Source organism: Perissodus microlepis, chromosome 14 (genome assembly GCF_051167445.1).
Source record: "Perissodus microlepis isolate ML-2025 ecotype Zambia chromosome 14, ASM5116744v1, whole genome shotgun sequence".
NCBI classification, from domain to species: Eukaryota; Metazoa; Chordata; class Actinopteri; order Cichliformes; family Cichlidae; genus Perissodus; species Perissodus microlepis.
The window spans coordinates 12,797,866-12,815,444 of NC_140474.1; the positions used below are offsets into that span (position 1 = coordinate 12,797,866).

General features: G+C 38.7%; 1 protein-coding gene across 2 annotated transcripts in view; it reads left to right on the forward strand.

Moving 5' to 3' along the window:
- The window catches only part of cadm1b (cell adhesion molecule 1b), a 175,995-nt gene that overhangs the window by 689 nt on the left and 157,727 nt on the right, over positions 1 to 17,579 (forward strand). The gene's annotated exons all lie outside the window — the stretch shown is intronic.

The following is a 17,579-nucleotide window of genomic DNA, read 5'->3' on the forward strand; positions in this document are numbered from 1 at the left end:
TAACCCTCCACAGTCCCAACTCATCTCTGTGTCTACAAATCTCCCAAGTCTGGGCTTCAGGTGCCCTTTGGAGGAAAAACACGCATTGCAGCTCTAGTCTCGCACATTGTCCTCTGGCCTCACAACTGCAGCCGCTGTTGACCGTGTGTGTTCCCGGTCCGCAGTCTTCACTTTTCCCCTCAGTGAGTGACGCTGGGAAATGTAAATCTGTTATGTCTTTGTTACTCTTGTTTTTTCACAGCGTAACTGCACGAACCAGGGCTAACTAAATGTGCGTGGCTATTGCAGTGCTCAGTCCCATCATTTCCCCGTTATTCCACCGCGTTTGCATCAGAGTTGCATGCGTCAGTGTTTTTTTTCCCTGGAAAACGTATCCGCTGACAATGTGACGCATGTGAAGCGGTTAAAATGTCAGCTTGGAGCCACTTTAAATCCCTCCCAGAGGTAGGATGGACATGTTGTGCTGTCAATCCCCGGGTTGTTAAAATGGCAAGCAACAGTTGCAGTGACAGGTTTACACTTGAAGATTACTTGAGCGACCCCCCCTTTTTTTTAGCAGTTTATTTTATTTTATTTATTTTTTAGAAATTGCGGGCACACTGTACAACAGTGGCATCTGCAGCACACATCAACTAATCACTGCATGCCTGTGCTTGCCCCAGTGGTAAAGAGTGTTCCCAAAATGAGGTTACTAGTCAAAGGAAGTTTTAGACATTGTGTTTTTTTCCAGTTCACTGCTTGTGAGACTTTCATTTCACAGTTGTTGAATTTATTATAGTCTGTGTTGAATAGCGGTTAAATGACATTTACAGCATTGTCTGGCGTCTCCTTGTCACATTAATTTAATTAACCTCTCAGCTGAATAAAATAATGCATCGTGAATGTGAAACAACCCCATCTCGGCACGCTGAGAGCTGCAGCGTTACAGGAAACTCGTGTGACCTCTTCTTTCAGGTAAAAATCCCCAAGCGAGAAAGGGTTGGATGTGACCCTAGTTTATTCAGCTCTCTGGCTGTCCATGTGTGAGTGCTGGGCGCAAAAGAAAAAAGGCCCAAACTCTGTGTGTGCAGTGGGGAAACTCTGCTTTTTACAGCTTTCAAAATTTTCTTTGTAAACGATCCAGAATGTGTGGATTTGAACTAGTGAGACGAGAATAGTTTCACTAACTTGATGTTTCTTAGCACAAAATGTGCATAGTGATAGGTGAAAAGGGAAGCACTGATAATGCTAAAGAGCTTCTCAGCATCCTGTTATGAAATGCCCAGACTTTGCATTTCACCAAAGTATCTGTTTAGCAGTATTTCTCTGCCTGCGTCTCCTGGGACTCGGCCTGTTGTAGCAGATCAGATGGTTGAATTTCAGAAGGTTGCATAATCCCACTTATTGCCAGTTTAAAGTCATTCGTCAGGACTGAGTGATGGTGAAGTGGATCAATACGAGCTGTCATGAAGCCTCAACGTGCTGCTGAAGGACAGGGTCTGGGAGAAACAAAAGGAAACATACAGTTGTTACGGTACTCTCGGTTGCCAGTTGGCATGTGACCCAGTGAGTGATTGAAGACGTTTGTCTCTGGCTCCTTGTGGTGGGGTTTGGCTTTGAAACAGATCCTACTGAAATCTGCTCGCGGTGTGCTGCTCTTCCCTCAATTTCTGTTTGTCTCTTCGCATTCTGGAAGGTGGCAGTGTTTTAGTTCTTCAGTCATCATACGAATGTTGAGCTCCCCACTTTTTTTCCGCTAGTGTGTGCCAGTGGTGCAAGCTGGGGCCTCGAAGAAGTACATTCATATTTGACTTTGCATATTTTTGTTGAGCCCTACAGAATCAAATATCAAAAAATTTATAAAAATATCCTCTTTTAACTTTTTTCCTGCACAGTGTAATGTTTCCCTGCATTTTACTAATTTTGAACATTTTACCATTGCAGTTAGACAACAGTAAAATGTTATTCATATATGCATTTACTTCTTTTGAATATATATGTAGTATATAAATCCAGCTCATTATTTCCTTTTAGGGTTTTGTATTTAGCAAATAATTCTGTGAAGTAACTACAAATACCAAATAACTGACTTATTAAAAAGCTAAAATTTGTACTTAGGTACTAACTGACTGACTGCCAGAGTATCTAGATCAATAGTCCACGAGTCTTCCAAAGCCCAAGGTAACCCGATCAAACTGCATTATTTGGCTGACTAAAAGTCTAAGGCTTGAAGATGTGCAGTTTAGTTTCACAAAAGACAAAGAAAAGCCTCAAATTCCCCAGTGAAGCTTGGCATTAGTTCTCAAAAATCGCCTCAAACAATTACTTTATTACCAAAGTAGATGCAGATTAATTTTGTGCGAATCCACAAATCGATTATTTGAGTAACTGTTTCAGCTCTCAGTTCATTAGTGCCATTTGTGTAGCAAACTGAAGTGGCCTTCTTTTGACTATCTCTATAAAATAGCACTTACAGTACAGTACAGTGTTTCGGGATAAATGTAATACGGCACTTAATGGCTCATTGATATGTGCCCACTTGCAAAGTATTTCATGGCCTGTACGGTGAGATCACCACAGTACATCATTTGTAACAATAATATTCTCTTCTATTTAAAGAAATTGAATTTATTGCTCATTAAATTTACATTAAACTCTGCTTAATAAGCCTCACTCTAATTGCTGGATAATGCATGGCACTACTTTATGCGGTGGCAGCTAATCTTACTGTTGGAAAGCGAGCGGCTGGCAGAAAAATGGCAGGTGATGCATGTAAGAAATGTAGCCACTTGTAGGAGCTGCAACAATGAAAATCATATAGACTGGAGTTTTATTACTTCACTGAGGACATCACACTTCCAAGCTGCATCTTCCTACTGTATATGCTGTGTGAAAATGCAAAGATTGCACGGGCTCATCTGTAAATCAAATGCAGTTAAAGCCATCTCTATCTAGTCTCTGCAAGGCAGAGTGTGTGAATGTGCACTCGCGATCAAACTTCACACTCTCTTTGAGCTTATAAAATGAATCTACGTGCAGAGGGTCCTTGTAGCTCAAGGCAAATGGGCAGATTTCACTTCAACACTTGTCCTTTCACGTCAGGTGTTGTTGTAAGCCAGCCAATATACACAGAGAAAGAAGGTGGTTATGGAGGTCCGTGTTGGGAAAAATTGAAAATCTCTTTCTATCCTTGACTTTATATTCCTTTCAATTTCTGAAAGACTCCAACGTCTCTTTAAAAGTATCTCCCTGGGTGCTGGGCATGAGGGTTTTTGTCCGTACACTTTATAGCAGGACCTTTAAGTAAATGCTCTATCAGGTTGTTTTGTCAAGGTCACAGGAGGTAGTGCTGGAGACCTACATCACACTGAGTTGTGTAGTTATTATTACCAACACACCCAACCAGCCTGCCACCAAAAAAAAATAAAAAAAATAACTGTGGATCTTCTATGTAAGGAATTTATGTACAACTGAATGACAAACTGAGGCCGATCAAAAATGTGTCTGTCTGTCTGTGTTGAAATGTAGTAAACAGTCAATTAGGAGAAACAGACAGATGACAGGTTCTTTCATGATTGTGGGGACAGAAGCCTCCATTCACAGTGCTGTGGTAATGAGCAGGAGTGCTGATGTCTCTGCTTATGAATATGACATTGTTTTCTCTGTTCCCTGGATCTGGGAGACCTCACTCTATTGGCTGCGATGCTTAGACGCTGACAATCAGGACCACAATGACAAAAAAAAAAGTAAATGCAAAGATTTTGTTTTGAAAGGGGCATAGAGTGCACATTAGTGTGGGTGATGGAGCAATTACAAGCCACCATTAAGGCCGTAGAGCAGTCAAAGCACAGCACTTTGGAAATGAAGAACTCCAGTGGGTAGAAACCCTCCATAACCGTTAAAGTAATAAAAAAGAAACAATAAACAAACAATGAAAAAACCTCCACAAAACACGATTGATTGCTTGCTTAAGTTAGGTTTGGGTTGGTGGTGTCAGTATGACTATTCATTTTGCCAAATACAACTTCACAGATGCCAGTAACGTTGTGTTATAGATTCACTTTGACACCTTTAAACCTTCTCTGAATTTACCGCAGTGCAATATGATTCAATCTAAAACAGTGGCATTGCTAATATCTACTGCGATCGCTACTTGACATTAACTGGTTGCTGTTGTACTTTCTAATATGTCCTCACGTTGAATGAGATGCTTATTAAATTACAGCGATTCTACTGTGTCGTAGCTAAACATCTACTGCACATGGCTTTGGGTAGCCAAGGAGGGGTGGTTTGTTGTTGTACAGTTGCAACTGCACGCCACTCTTTGTTGAATATACATTTGAAAATTTGGCAGTAATTTTATGTAAATTCACATTTTCTGGCTCTCTCTGATGCAAAGACGTTCAATATCAAATGAATAGGAAGACCACATGAAATAAATTATAAATGCTCAAATTAATAAATACTGAGAAATCGTATTACTGTATATACCAATGAAAATGAGAAACAAATTCTACAAAAACTCTGAAACATGATAAAAGATATTGGACTGTGTCGACATTTAGTTTTTTATTTTTCTGCATAAACATGATTTTATTATTTTTTTAAATTATTGTCGCTCAATTGTTCCTCTCTTATAGCTGCATTGTTGGTTGCTCTTTAGCTGCTGAATGCTCAAATACGTTCATCAGGCAGTCTCTGACTGTGTCTGCCTGCATTTTGATCTGGAATGTGGATTTTTTGAGAGGTGAGAGCCAACCAAAACAGTCACTTTGTGGGCTGTACAGCTCAAAAATGAGGTGAAACTCGCTCTTAACCTCGGTATGGTTGAGGGTTGTGCAGCATTTTAAAAATTACGAGTTTGTAACATGACATGCAATTAGGGCTGCCACAAACGATTATTTTGATAGTCGACTAGTCACCGATTATTTTTGCGATTAGTCGACTAATCAGATCCATTGGACGTAAAACGCACAGCTTATTGCACCAGCAGCATCTGCTCTTATATAACTATCATTAGCTTACAGCTTTAAGTGTTTAAGGTATGTGCTAACTAAAAATAAAGACAAGATGATAGTTTATTAAATTTTAATGAAATTTGCAGATTGTTTCGGTGAAGTTTAATAAACTCCTTGCTATCTAAAATATAACAGGACACTGGAGTATATTCTCAAGCATCTCACGCTTCTGATAATCAGCTGTCTGCTTGACGTTTATTCAGCTGTGTAAAAACTATAACTTTAATCTCAGCCAAACCGATTTACTCAGGAACAAATAAAATACTAAAAAAAGCCAAACAATAACATTTTTAAGTTATCTAAGTGACTTATATATATTCAACCTGAGTAGCGAAAGACGGCGGTGGGTTTGAAAATGATTTGCCGGGAGTCCGGTGTTCTCACGGGCTCTAGTGAGCCTTGCCCCCGGCTAGCTATCGAGCTAGTGGGTAACAGACGTCTCCGAAAACGTCGGAGTGCTTTTGAAAATATGTGGTGTCTTGATAAACTGAGCAGATATTTGAGGTTTACACAGCTACATTCTCGCCTGAAAATATGTTAAACGTTTATTTTGTGACACAGAGAGAATAATAAGAGTAATATTAAAACTAACTAGCTGCCGCCATTGTTGGAAACTGAGCTGGGCTGTGCTATGAATTCTGGGACAGAGCTACTTCTTCTTCTTCGGGGTTTAACGGCAGCTGGCATCCTTGTACATTCAGTGCTGCCATCTTCTGTTTCAGTCCATTATTGCACTCTTAAATCCTACTACTTATTCCTGAGTCTTTTGTGATCTTACAAAGCTTCAAACGACGCGTCGACTATTAAATCAGTCGTCGACGATTTTGATAGTCGACGTAATCGTGACTAGTCGAATAATCGTGGCAGCCCTACATGCAATCGACTGGCCATCATCGCATTTCACATTTTGCACCCACCAAGCTAAGCTGGGTCCTCCTGCATTTGTCCTCTTGCTGGATTTTGACAGATTCTGGGGAGACGTTTCACATTATCAGAAATTACACGGATCAGATGGACCCAAAGGGCCATTCTGCAAAATTTGTCCACTCATCCATGTGTCATATTCAATATCTGAGTTGTGATTCTCACAAAATATTAGATGATGTATTTCATTTCAGTGTTAAACCATCAAAAATTGCACTGCTTGAACCAAAGGGGGATCAAAATAGGCAAGGATTTTCCTATTGATGATTATCCAGGTCGTGAATGCTTTTTCTTATGGGCAACCCAAATTATTTAAATAATATTTTAAGAAATTGCGTTGTCTTTAGATTAGTCATGGCAAAAAGGACTGAACAAAGAGAGAACCTCGAGGGTGGATGGCACAGATGATAACTCACAACATTAGGACTAAATAACAGTTGATGAATGTGGAGGAGAAAGGACTTTTTCTCTTAGAGTAGACTGCATCCCTAATCAATAAATTCAGTTATCGAGTTCCCTCTAATCCACTGCTGGAATAAGAATGAAAAAGGTTCCAATTGGTAGCTGCAGTATTTAACTTATAAAAGAGGAGATTTTGTTTGATCTGCTAAGAAAAATGACCCGGAGTCAGTTTATCAGTACGTTTCCACATTTGGAAATATTGCCCATGCCCCCCTCCTTGGACCCGTTTTATCCACTTTGTCCACTGTGGCTTGATGGCAGGCTATTTAGAAGTCTGAAGGCAGGAATTTCTCTTCCCCTGGCAGAGCTTAGTTGCATTTCAGACATCAGGAATGGAGCAGCTCCTTTCTTTCTCCTCTCGTGGCTTGTTTGGGTGGATCTGAGCCTGATAAAATAACCAGTGTGTGCTCAGAGTCCAGTGTAAACAGCAGCATACAAGTGGGAGTGATGCAGCGCTGCTTTACAAAATCAAAAATACAACTATTCCTCAGTGCCGGCAGAATGCAAACATTTCACTAATCAATAAATCCTACTCTTCTAATAGAAAGACAATTGTTGCAGCTATCATACTTTATTCTGAGAATATAGTGAAATTGGAAAAATCAAAGATTGTCAGCTCGTGCATATCCAGTAACATATTAAGACAAGGACGGCTCTTGCCTTGCACCCTCCTGTGGAATCAGTCCCTGCTTTTCTTGTTGGCACGCTCCAAATGAATTTATTCAAGCTTGATGAAATGTTGTTCCCTTACACAGGGACAACATTAGAATACCTTAGTCCTTTAAGTTTTTTTTTAACACTGCAACCATTGCACCTTAAAGTTTTCCTAATTTAATTTACTCAGTGATGTCATCTGGAAAGAACAAACATGTATTAAAGAAATCAGACATATTCCCAGAATATGATTTATTCTGAGAACATATAGTCCAAAATTATGCCTCTTTTTAAATTTAATGCTGCTTTCCTAACTGTTTTTGAAAATGGTTTAGTTATTCGATAAAATGTTGCAAAGCGGAAGAAAGCAAGAAATCATCTCTTTTGAAAAGCATGAAAAACAGAAAATGGGACCCTCTTCATAAACTGGGTGATCAGAATATTTGGCAGTATTTTTTCAATGATTTATTCATTTAACTGATGAAAAAACATCTAACATATACCCCTGATATACGTTAGATGTTGACGATGTGTAGCTGACTTGATTTTAATGGTCTGTTTGCTGATTGAACATTGTTGCTGTATTGCACTTGGTGACAGTGATGAATATTTGTAATATTTGTTGGCCTTATTTATGTATATGGAGCCTTAGCTTTGCATAAAGGCTAGAAAAACACATCAGCCAACACCTTTAAAGTTCACTGATTAACATATTACAGGTTGTTTGTGTAATCCAGACCAAAAATCAACCCTGAACTGACGAGAGGAAGGCAACATTTTTAGACTCCAATGAGGTAGTGCCACCCACAAAGACATAGTTTGGTGCTTAAGCCTCCATAAAAGACAAACTGGTGATGTTACTTTAGATTAAAGTATTCAAGAAATTAGCCAATGAAATAGTGAACCATACAGAACATAGTAAGTAGATTTTGATATTTCTTGACAAAGCAAGGCTAGCTGTATCCCCGCTGTTTTTAAGTCGGTATGCAGATCTAGTCTCTATCGCTGCTGGGTATTCGTTTTTAAAAGATTTCCTTTGATTGAAGAGACACATCCTTTGACTGAACACATTAAGCAGCTCTAAACAGAAACATTTGTTCTGGGGTTGTAGGTTGGGTTAACATCGCTTACTTGGTGGAATATCATACATATTATTAGCCAGCCTTGACAGACTGGCTGTTGCCCCCAGAGTCTACTTGGATGGATGCACGGATAGATGGCTGCCCCCTTTAAATAAGTGATCTGAATTTAATATAGTTAGGCATGTATATATATATATCCAGATACACTTGGTTTAACCTGATGAAAGTAAGTCTGTAGTAGGGATAAAAATGTAAGAGCTAATCATCGTTGCAGAATCCATACAGTGAGTGCTGCTCAAGGTGAAATTCGGATGCTGTTTACTCAGAAGTGAGTTGTTGTCTGACAGGTTGGTGTTGCCAGCCTCTGGGGCATCATGCTCTTGAATTATCAGCGTGACGATAGACCCATCTTAATTACCCTCAGATACAGCACTATAATCTGTCATTGTCAGGCTGATCAAGACTGTGCAAACCAAGCACTAAGACTCATTCACCCAAACCAGAAGCCTATTGATTACTTTTCATACTTGAGTCATTGCACTGCGGCGAGACATGGGAGGCAATAGAGCTAATGGAAAGGGGAAACTCAAAGTCACATTGTTTACATCTGAGATGACAGGTAAATGTATTTGAAAGGAAATATGGGCTTGATCCAATGGCTTCCAAATAACAGTCTGTTTGTAGCTAACAAGGAAATTTAACCTCGAGCCACTAAGCCATCAGTTGCCCTGAAGCTCAGATGGTGAGCTTAACGCATGGGAGCTTTTCTATTTCAGAATCAAATCCATGTCCAACGATTGAAAATAGAATTTGTGTTGTTTGAAAAGTTCAAGCTGTTTCACACAATTAGTTTTAATTTTTCTTTGTGTGCGAATGATCGCATCAACAGCATCCTCAAAAATAAAGACTTTCTTAGTCTGCATACCAACTGTACTGAATATACTTTATCAGTATCGCTGTGCTGCAAAACCTGATTAAATTCATGTTGCACACTCGCTTTAAACAAAAAAGATTCTGTATGTGGTGCTAAAAAACATCTTATTATATCTAGTTACTTTTTATTCTTGGTGAATATTCCCTAAAATAAAATGATCTTACCATAGCTTAAAGTTCTCAAAGACCCAGTATGTGCTTGTTTCAGTCATACAGTACTTGAGGCACTTGAGTATATATACCATCACCAATCAATAAAATCCAAGAGGCCTAATATGTGGCCTAAGAGAATCCCACATATATACATGCACACTCTGGTTCCCAGATGATAGGACCGGGCAACCTTCTACCTCCCCTGCATATTTGCCAGCATTTGATAGCAGAGTGGGCAGCGGATGAAGAGTTTGTGGGGAACTCAGTTAGGGTATTACTATCCACCCACCAAAGTGCACACTATGTGGTCCAAACACAAGAGCACGACTGCTGCTTGTGAGACAGAGAGCGAGGGAGAAAGAAAGAGACACCGGGGAGTTTATTTTCCACTTGTCTTTGTCTGCAAACAGCAAATTTTTTCACCAAACACGTGGTGGAACAAAATAAAGCTGAGAAGAGATGATTAATTAGCATCTGGAAATACGCTGTTATGTTAGGCTCCCATTTGAAAATCCAACTAACAGAAAGAAATACCTTGTATCTGTTTTCTCTTGTTTTGTGACAGTGCTGGATTATTGCTGCTCTCCACATGCATGTTCATTTGAAAGAGTGCAGAGGTGTTGGTGTTGGCTATATGCGGGAAAACATGAAACTATACCGAGGCCATTGAAATGTAATAATAATGCATTAATGGAAAAATAAGTTAAATATCTCTGTTATTGGCAAGCTGTTGGCACTATTCTACTGGATGAGGGACCTATGTTGGATGTCATGCTGCTGTGTTGCTCACTCCATAGTTCCCCTACCTCTCCAGTGGCTGTCAAATAAAGATAAAATATCAAAGCAATTAACTGAAAAATAAAAAGAAATGCCACTTAGTTTTTTTTTTGTTTTTTGCTAATACTGACCTATGACTCATTTAAGCTTAAGAAAAGCCACCTAACTAAAAGGATGAACCAGTGTTGTGTCTGCACATAACAACTTATCAAAGTCTCATTTTTAAATTGTATCTTTAAGCCCTTCTCCCTAGCAGCCTGTCACAAAAACACTCATTTGTACCAGTTTCTTTAGTCGAATCTATGAAAAATGTCAAGGATAACACAGTTTGACAGGCAGAAAATAGTATTTTTGGAACAACAAGTTGATTCCTAAAGAGCTATTAACCGAAAACTTGCCATATGTCGACATGGTGTGCGGTGTGTTCTTAAAAAAATGGGACAAACTGGACAAGTATAGGACAAGAAAAAGAGGTGTCAGGCCTACAAAAACTATCTACAGCAGATGAGCAGTATCTCAAAGTCATGTCCTTGAGAAATAGGAAAAAGTCCAGCAAAGATGTGTCTCTCCATAAGACAGGTCTTAGTGATGAATACAAATTTGAATGCTTTGGTTAAAAAATGAAGTATACACATGGAGGTCAGTAGAGAGGTACACCAGTCAGGTCATGGTTTGGGGCTTCAGTTCAGTTAGTGATGTTGGGGATCTTGTCAAAATATATGGAAGTATTGTTATCTTTTTTTTAATATATACACTGCTGATTGTGCTTTAATGGACCAAACAAACTGACCAACGTGTTGAAGCCAAAGCCTCCAAAACATTTTACGAAATTTAATTGCATTAATTTAGATTTCAGTTTCTTTGTATTCTTGTAATGATTATTTAGTTTATGATTTTTTTTCATTCAGTATGTGGCTGTATGCTGTTTTCTGTTTTCCCAGTGGGGTCTACACCGTCTTGAGACTCCCTTAATGAGCTGTGGGGGCCTTAATGGAGCCAGAATGCATGTTTTTGCTTTATCATTATGTGTTGATGTTTGTTTTGTTCTTGTGTTACTGCTTCCAAACCCTCTATAACTTTCCTATTAAAAGTGCAACTTATATTGCACAAAATAGTTTTAGAGCTTAAAAAAACAGGAACATGGATCTAAGCTGCATACCTTCATTAATGCTATTCATTTGTCAAGATAAGCCGATTCCACATGTCAGATTTTCACTCAAGTTAATTCTTTCATCTCTACTTTTTTCTTTGTTCCACCAGTGTACAAATTCTGGCAAAAATGGAAGAGCTGTTATATTTGCATATATAAATATATGCAAAGTGCACAGTCTTAATGCTTTGAATTTGCGATGAAGTTTTTTTTTGGGGGGGGGGTCTATTTGTGGGAGGGCACACCCACTGAATGTTTCCCTTTTCCATTACTAACAAGCAGAACTTTCATTTATTCAAATCCACAACAAATAACCCAACTTTCTATCCATGCTTGCCATTTACTGTTCTAAAGTTATAGCTTAACTCTTTACTTATTGAGAACCTATAGGATTAACCCTTGAACGTTATGGTTTCTGTCATATTTCACGTCTGCTTATATACAGCTACCCTTGCAAAACCTGGAAACTATCCTAATGGATGTCAACCCACATTTTTATTGACATATACTGAGGTTTCAAAACTCATCATTGAGGATACGGTGGAGGTCGTTAGGTGTGGTTTTTATGGGAGCAAGACGTCAATCATGTATTCCCTTTATTCTAAAGGTAGCCTTTTTGTTGTAATACTTGCCTTTATATGTTTCAGTATGCACTAGTGTTCATTTTACATACTTTTATATGCCACTCGATAAAAACATAAGAAGATGTATGGAGGCAACGGGACAGCTCAAAGGTAGAATAGCAAAGTGGCACATATTCGTACATTTTAGTGGCTGTTCTTGATCGGGAAGGACCTTTGTCTTTGTGGATGGCTTTGTAGCTTACAACCAGAACTCCATACTTTAGCAAGGTGAAGAAACAACAAAGTCTGCTTCTCACTTCAGTAATATTTGATTTCATGTTCTTTTGTGTAATCAGGTCTCATCTAGTTTTGAAACACTGTGAATTTAATTGGTCATTGTGAAATTTATGCCCTCTCTAAACCCGTTTCAATTGGTTTTGCATTCTTCAGAGAGGGAGAAGACATGCCAGTACTCATTAGTGGGGAGCTACTGTTTACAAAAAGGTTCAACACCTCTCTTGCGCTTAATTTGCCTTTATTTTTAAGTGCGTTAATGATCTAGTTTTTGGACAGTAACTAGTAAAATATGTGAACACTGTAGCACACTGTGTGAACCTGTGTGTGCAGAAACTGAAGTTTAGTCTGTCTGTCATCTTGTCTATCAGTCATATTAGGATTTTGTTTTTCCTTGTAAGGATCAGCGTTGCTCCCTCTCTTGTGAGAGCTATCAGTCATTTTAATAGTTGCTCAGTAGCCTTGTGCACTGTACGGAAATGCTTTTTCCTTCCTTCCTGTGAACTCTGGGCTCTGTTTTCATCCGGGTGTGTGCCACAAAAGTTTGCTGTCTTATTTTCTGATGGTACAAGGGTTCACAGGATCATTATTTGTGAGACGTAAACAGAGTCATTACCGGAATTGTCACTTTGTGCTGCCACAAACACTTCCATTCCCAGTTTAGCAATAGTGACTTAGCTGCTTGTAGACAGAACCAAATCTAACTAAATGTTCCTTAACAATGTGAAAAATTTAAACTACAAAAAATAAACTGCATTTTTGTTGTTCACCATTATTTAGTTTATATTATGTCAAATTGCATATTTAGTTCATGTTGGAAATTTGGGATTTTAACATCGCCTGTGGCACTTTATTGTGCTAGCTGCATTTTTTTCACTTGCGCATCCTTAAATTATAAATTTCCTCTTGGAAGAACCTCCTCTGAACTCTCTGGCATTGCCAAATTATACATCACTATGGGGAGAGGAATGCTTTTAAAGAGATGAGAGGAGCTCATGTGATTGACCCTGATTGTTATCAGCTGCTAACGCGCTCGCTGATAATGCATGATAATAGCTTATGTCTAATTCAGTCCTGTTTTTATGTGCAACAAGAAAAATGGCATTGATCTCAAAATTTCAGAGCTGAAATCACTAAAACTGTTTACAATTTGAGAGAAAATTCTGTGTTTATGTCAGACTCGGCTCATGAAAGAAGCTGTTTAATAAATATGTTTTCATCAGCATTCAGAAACCCATAACCAACGTAGTGTTTACAGGTACACTAGACCAGGAGTGCACAATTAATTTCCCCAAGGGACTACATGATAAACTGGGACTGTTGTGTAGGGCCATACCAATAAGCTTAAAAAAGGATCAAATTAATAATGATCAGAACTGAAGTTAGGTTACTCGTCCAGTCCTCCCCAGCAGTCCCAATTTGTCCTGTGACCCCTTAGGAAAATGAATTATCCATGCCCGCAATAGACCGTCCTCCATTGCTCTGTTGTCCTGAAAAGGCAGTAATTTCTTGCAACGGTAGCCTACTGTTAGCAAGCATTACGGCTAAGGTTAGCTAGCTAGCTGTAACTTAGCTCTACTTTAAGGTGATGATGATTGGCACAGTAACTAGAAGTATACTTTTAAACCTGTGAAATTATTTTATTAAAAACAGAATTCAGCTTGTGTATCAAGCTTTACATGCAGTATAAGTCATGTGAAGTCTTGCAGACACATACCTGCCAACCATGTGATGTTAACTTGTCCGTGACTTTCTACAGTTATAGTGAAAATGTACAGTCAAGTGATAATGCAGCAGTCCTACAGGCCTGGAGGGTTTATTCTGTGTCCATTGAGTGAGCGCTTTCTGGAGGTTGTTGGTAGTCGCTGGGAAATTGATCGCTGAAGCCCCAGTCACACAGAACTTTAGACCTGGCAATGACCTCTTGGCAATCCCTGGCCATTTTGAAAAAAATTTATGTTTTCCAAACCTTCTTGCAATTGATTTGGCCGCTAGTAGGTTGCTGCATTCACTCGTACTTTAGGTGGAACATGCTGACTTCTCTACAGACATTTAGCAGGTACTCTCCAAGGGGTAGCGAAACTGTTAAAAGTGTGACACAAACTAGAAATGGAGACCATTCGCTTTAAGAGTAAAAGTTTGAAACATGTCATTTGCAGTGCTAAAGTGCATCTATTACTTTGAAAGGGAATGTTCTTCAGTTCTAATTTGCTTTGCATTTTTTCAAGTTTTATAGGCACAAGTTGGTGTCTTCCCTGCAAAGATCAGTTGATCTTGGCAGTTTTCTAGGGACCTAAGAATTCATAAGGAAGTTTATCGTGAATAGCCTTCTTTATAAATGACTGTCCAATCAATCGGGACTACATATTTTTCACATACAACGTCTGGGTGTATCATGTCCAATATGACGGAAGACTCCCAAGCTATGTGCATATGAAACCACATGAGGAATATTCATTGATTATACTACTTCCACTTGATATGCAATTTAGCTACTTGCCCAGCAGTTGCTTTGGCAAATATATGTTATAGTTTTAAAGTTTAATTTAATTTTCATAACATGTAAAATTGCCAAATCAATTACTTTTGAGGTTTTGCTTTTTAAGTTGCACTCTTTTTAAAAAAAAAAAAAACATCAACAGGATGCATCTCAGAAAAGAATATGAACAAAATATTTTTACAGCCTCTTTCTGTGGTCAAAACTTACCAAATGAAAAGTTTTGTGTTTTGTGTCAGCGTAAGTCAAACTTAGCTCTGTACAGAAAACCACTAAGGAAGGCAGAGTTGCTCCAGTCTAAAAACAGATATCAATAAATGTAAACAGTACTGGCCTAGGGATGTCATTAAAAAGAATAGCATGTCTAGACCTCATAAAGCGAAAACATATTGTTATTTCGAAGCAGCAGGAGTTATTGCCTGTGAGCACTAAGATGACATCCATCAATTTAGGGTTTTATTGGAAAATGTAGATAGGCTGCTTGGGAGATGTAAATGATTTACTTAGCATAAAGTTTTGCTTGAACAGGCAGGGAGATAGTGTAGTTAGCGAGGGCAGGGAAGTATGCATGTGACAAAAGCAGTATTGAAGCAAAAGCTGATTTCCCCAACCCTGAGAGAATCACGATCTGTGCATGAATAAATAGGCTGGACCTGCACAACATGGATTATTCTGGTTCAAATATCAGTAGACTTAAGGGTTGTCAAATGGCATACATGTGTAATAGGATTGTTGTACATGATTTCATTTTGTCACTTGTACCCAAATGTCATATCTTCTAAGGTTTATGCTGATTGTTTCTCACTGTTTTGCGCAAATGAGTTTTTCTTTCCTTCTGCCTTTTTATATTGTACGTTCAGGCCAATTTAACAGAATCTCTTCACATTTAAAACTCTTTCCTTTGAATTTCTAATGATATGATGGCAAATGAAAACCCTTCCTGTAATGAAGACAGTTTACACAATAAATGTCAGAGCACGGGCAAATCACTATTAACTTCATTACTGCCTGTCAGTGGAATATGCCAATACGTGGTGTGACAACAACCTGAATAAATTTAATTAACATAGAAAAAAAGAAAAGATTTTAGATTTGGCACATAAAAGTTTGTAAAATTCCACTCTGCGTTTTCGAAATGCTAGAGCTTCAAAGTCAGAGCATTTGCATTCAGTTGTGTATCACTTTGACATGTTGGCCTCATCTTTCAGTAAATCTCAAATCTACATTTATTCAAATGTGCTCAGCGCGGTGAAGGTTGACACTGCATAATCCATCAAAATGTTCCATTTGAGGAGAGGGGCTGGAATTATTTGAATCATCAGAAAGCAGCCTTGCTTGAGGTGAAGCAGCAGATATTAGGGTAGAAAGAGCTGAAATTTTTAACCCCTCGGAACAACAGCTTTTAAATTCTATTTAGATAAAGGACATGAAAGCATTCCTTTTTCTCAAATCGCGTCTCTCTCTTTTGTAATACTACTTGATGAAAATGCATGAAATGTGGTGACACAGGCCTAGAGATTGCTTGGTGATTTCCTGGCAGCAGTGTTGAGGCAAGATGGCTACATATGCATTATGAAACTGGATGATAATATAACTTATTTTCTAGAATATTTTTGCTGTCAGCACATCACTTTTGTAAAAACAAAAGAAGAACTGAATCTGAGAAGCCAACATCTCCTAATTTTCCAAGTTTCTAAGCAGTGGATATATCAAGGTATCATCTAAGGCAGTGTTTTCCAACTTTTTGGAGCCACGCACATGTTTCACATTAGAAAAATCACACAGTCACACTTTTTTGCTTTCTTCTGACCACTAGTCATGCTAGGGCCTTCATCTAGGTTGGAACTTTGTCCAGGACCCAGGTCATATTTTCTTTTCAAATATTTATCTATTGCTGTTACGCGCTGCGTTGTCTCACTCACAGCATGACTATTATGTAATTAATTAGAGCCACTGGTTGTACTGCCCTCTAGTGGAAGACAATGTAATCTTCCACAGCACACCTGATCATTTCTCACGGCACACCTATGTGCCACGGCACAGTGGTTGGGAAACACTGATCTAAGGAGACAACCACAAGCACATGATTTATGTCTGGGATTTGCACAGCTTGTCACTAATAATACTGGTTGGTTATATAGAACCCAACCCAGGCTCAAAGCCACCTATTATCAGCATGAACGTCATACAGTCACCTGTGGTGGAGCTGTAATTTGATGTTCAGAGTGTCGCTCCTGGCATAGATGTGGATGCTGGTCTGTCTGGTGGTCCGGCGGTGTTCTGGTCTGCTTTCCCAGTGGTTTTCAGGGCAGGCTGTGGGATGTAGAGGTGCTTCTGGGGCTGTTGTGCCCACTTGTTGTGTTGTGGACTGCTTCTAGTGGTGTGATCAGTCTTGGTTTATTGGTTTCTAATCCTGATGGTGAGTGTTTGGGACATGGAGCTCCTGGGCTTGTTTTCTGAGATTGGTATGCCTGGTTTGGAAGATAAGCTCACAAAAAGCATTTTTAAAATTCATTTAAAACTATAAAATCACTTAAAGGTAAATCCAAATGTGAAACTGTCCCCAAGAGCCAGCAGCAAAACCTTGAAAAAGCTCTACAAGGGACTGATTGGATTGAAGTGATTACAGATGGGGGCATAGACAGCGGGTGTGATTTATTTCTTGTAAAAATTAATGAAGTGTTTCATTAGAAGGAGGAATCAAAATAAAAGAAAAGGGAATACTCTGCCCTGGCTAAATGATGAATGCAGGAAACTGATGAAAGATGGGGACAGATTGCTTAAAAATGGTCTTTTTGCATACCGACAAATATTCTGGTGAAAGTAATAGACCATACTATAGGCAAAACAAATGTTTTTATTCAGATAACTTAAGGGACAAAGGAGAATGGGGAAAAACGGCCAAGAATTACTAAAACTACTTTGAAGACAAAAATAAAAGATGTAGAATTCAGAATTAGTAATTCATTAACAAAAAGGCCAATCCCTATAGCTAAGATAGCAGAGTTACTGACTAATAAACTAAACCATGGCTGCAGCACTTTACAGCCAATTTACATCTAATTCAATTTCGATTCTTTATATAGTGCAACA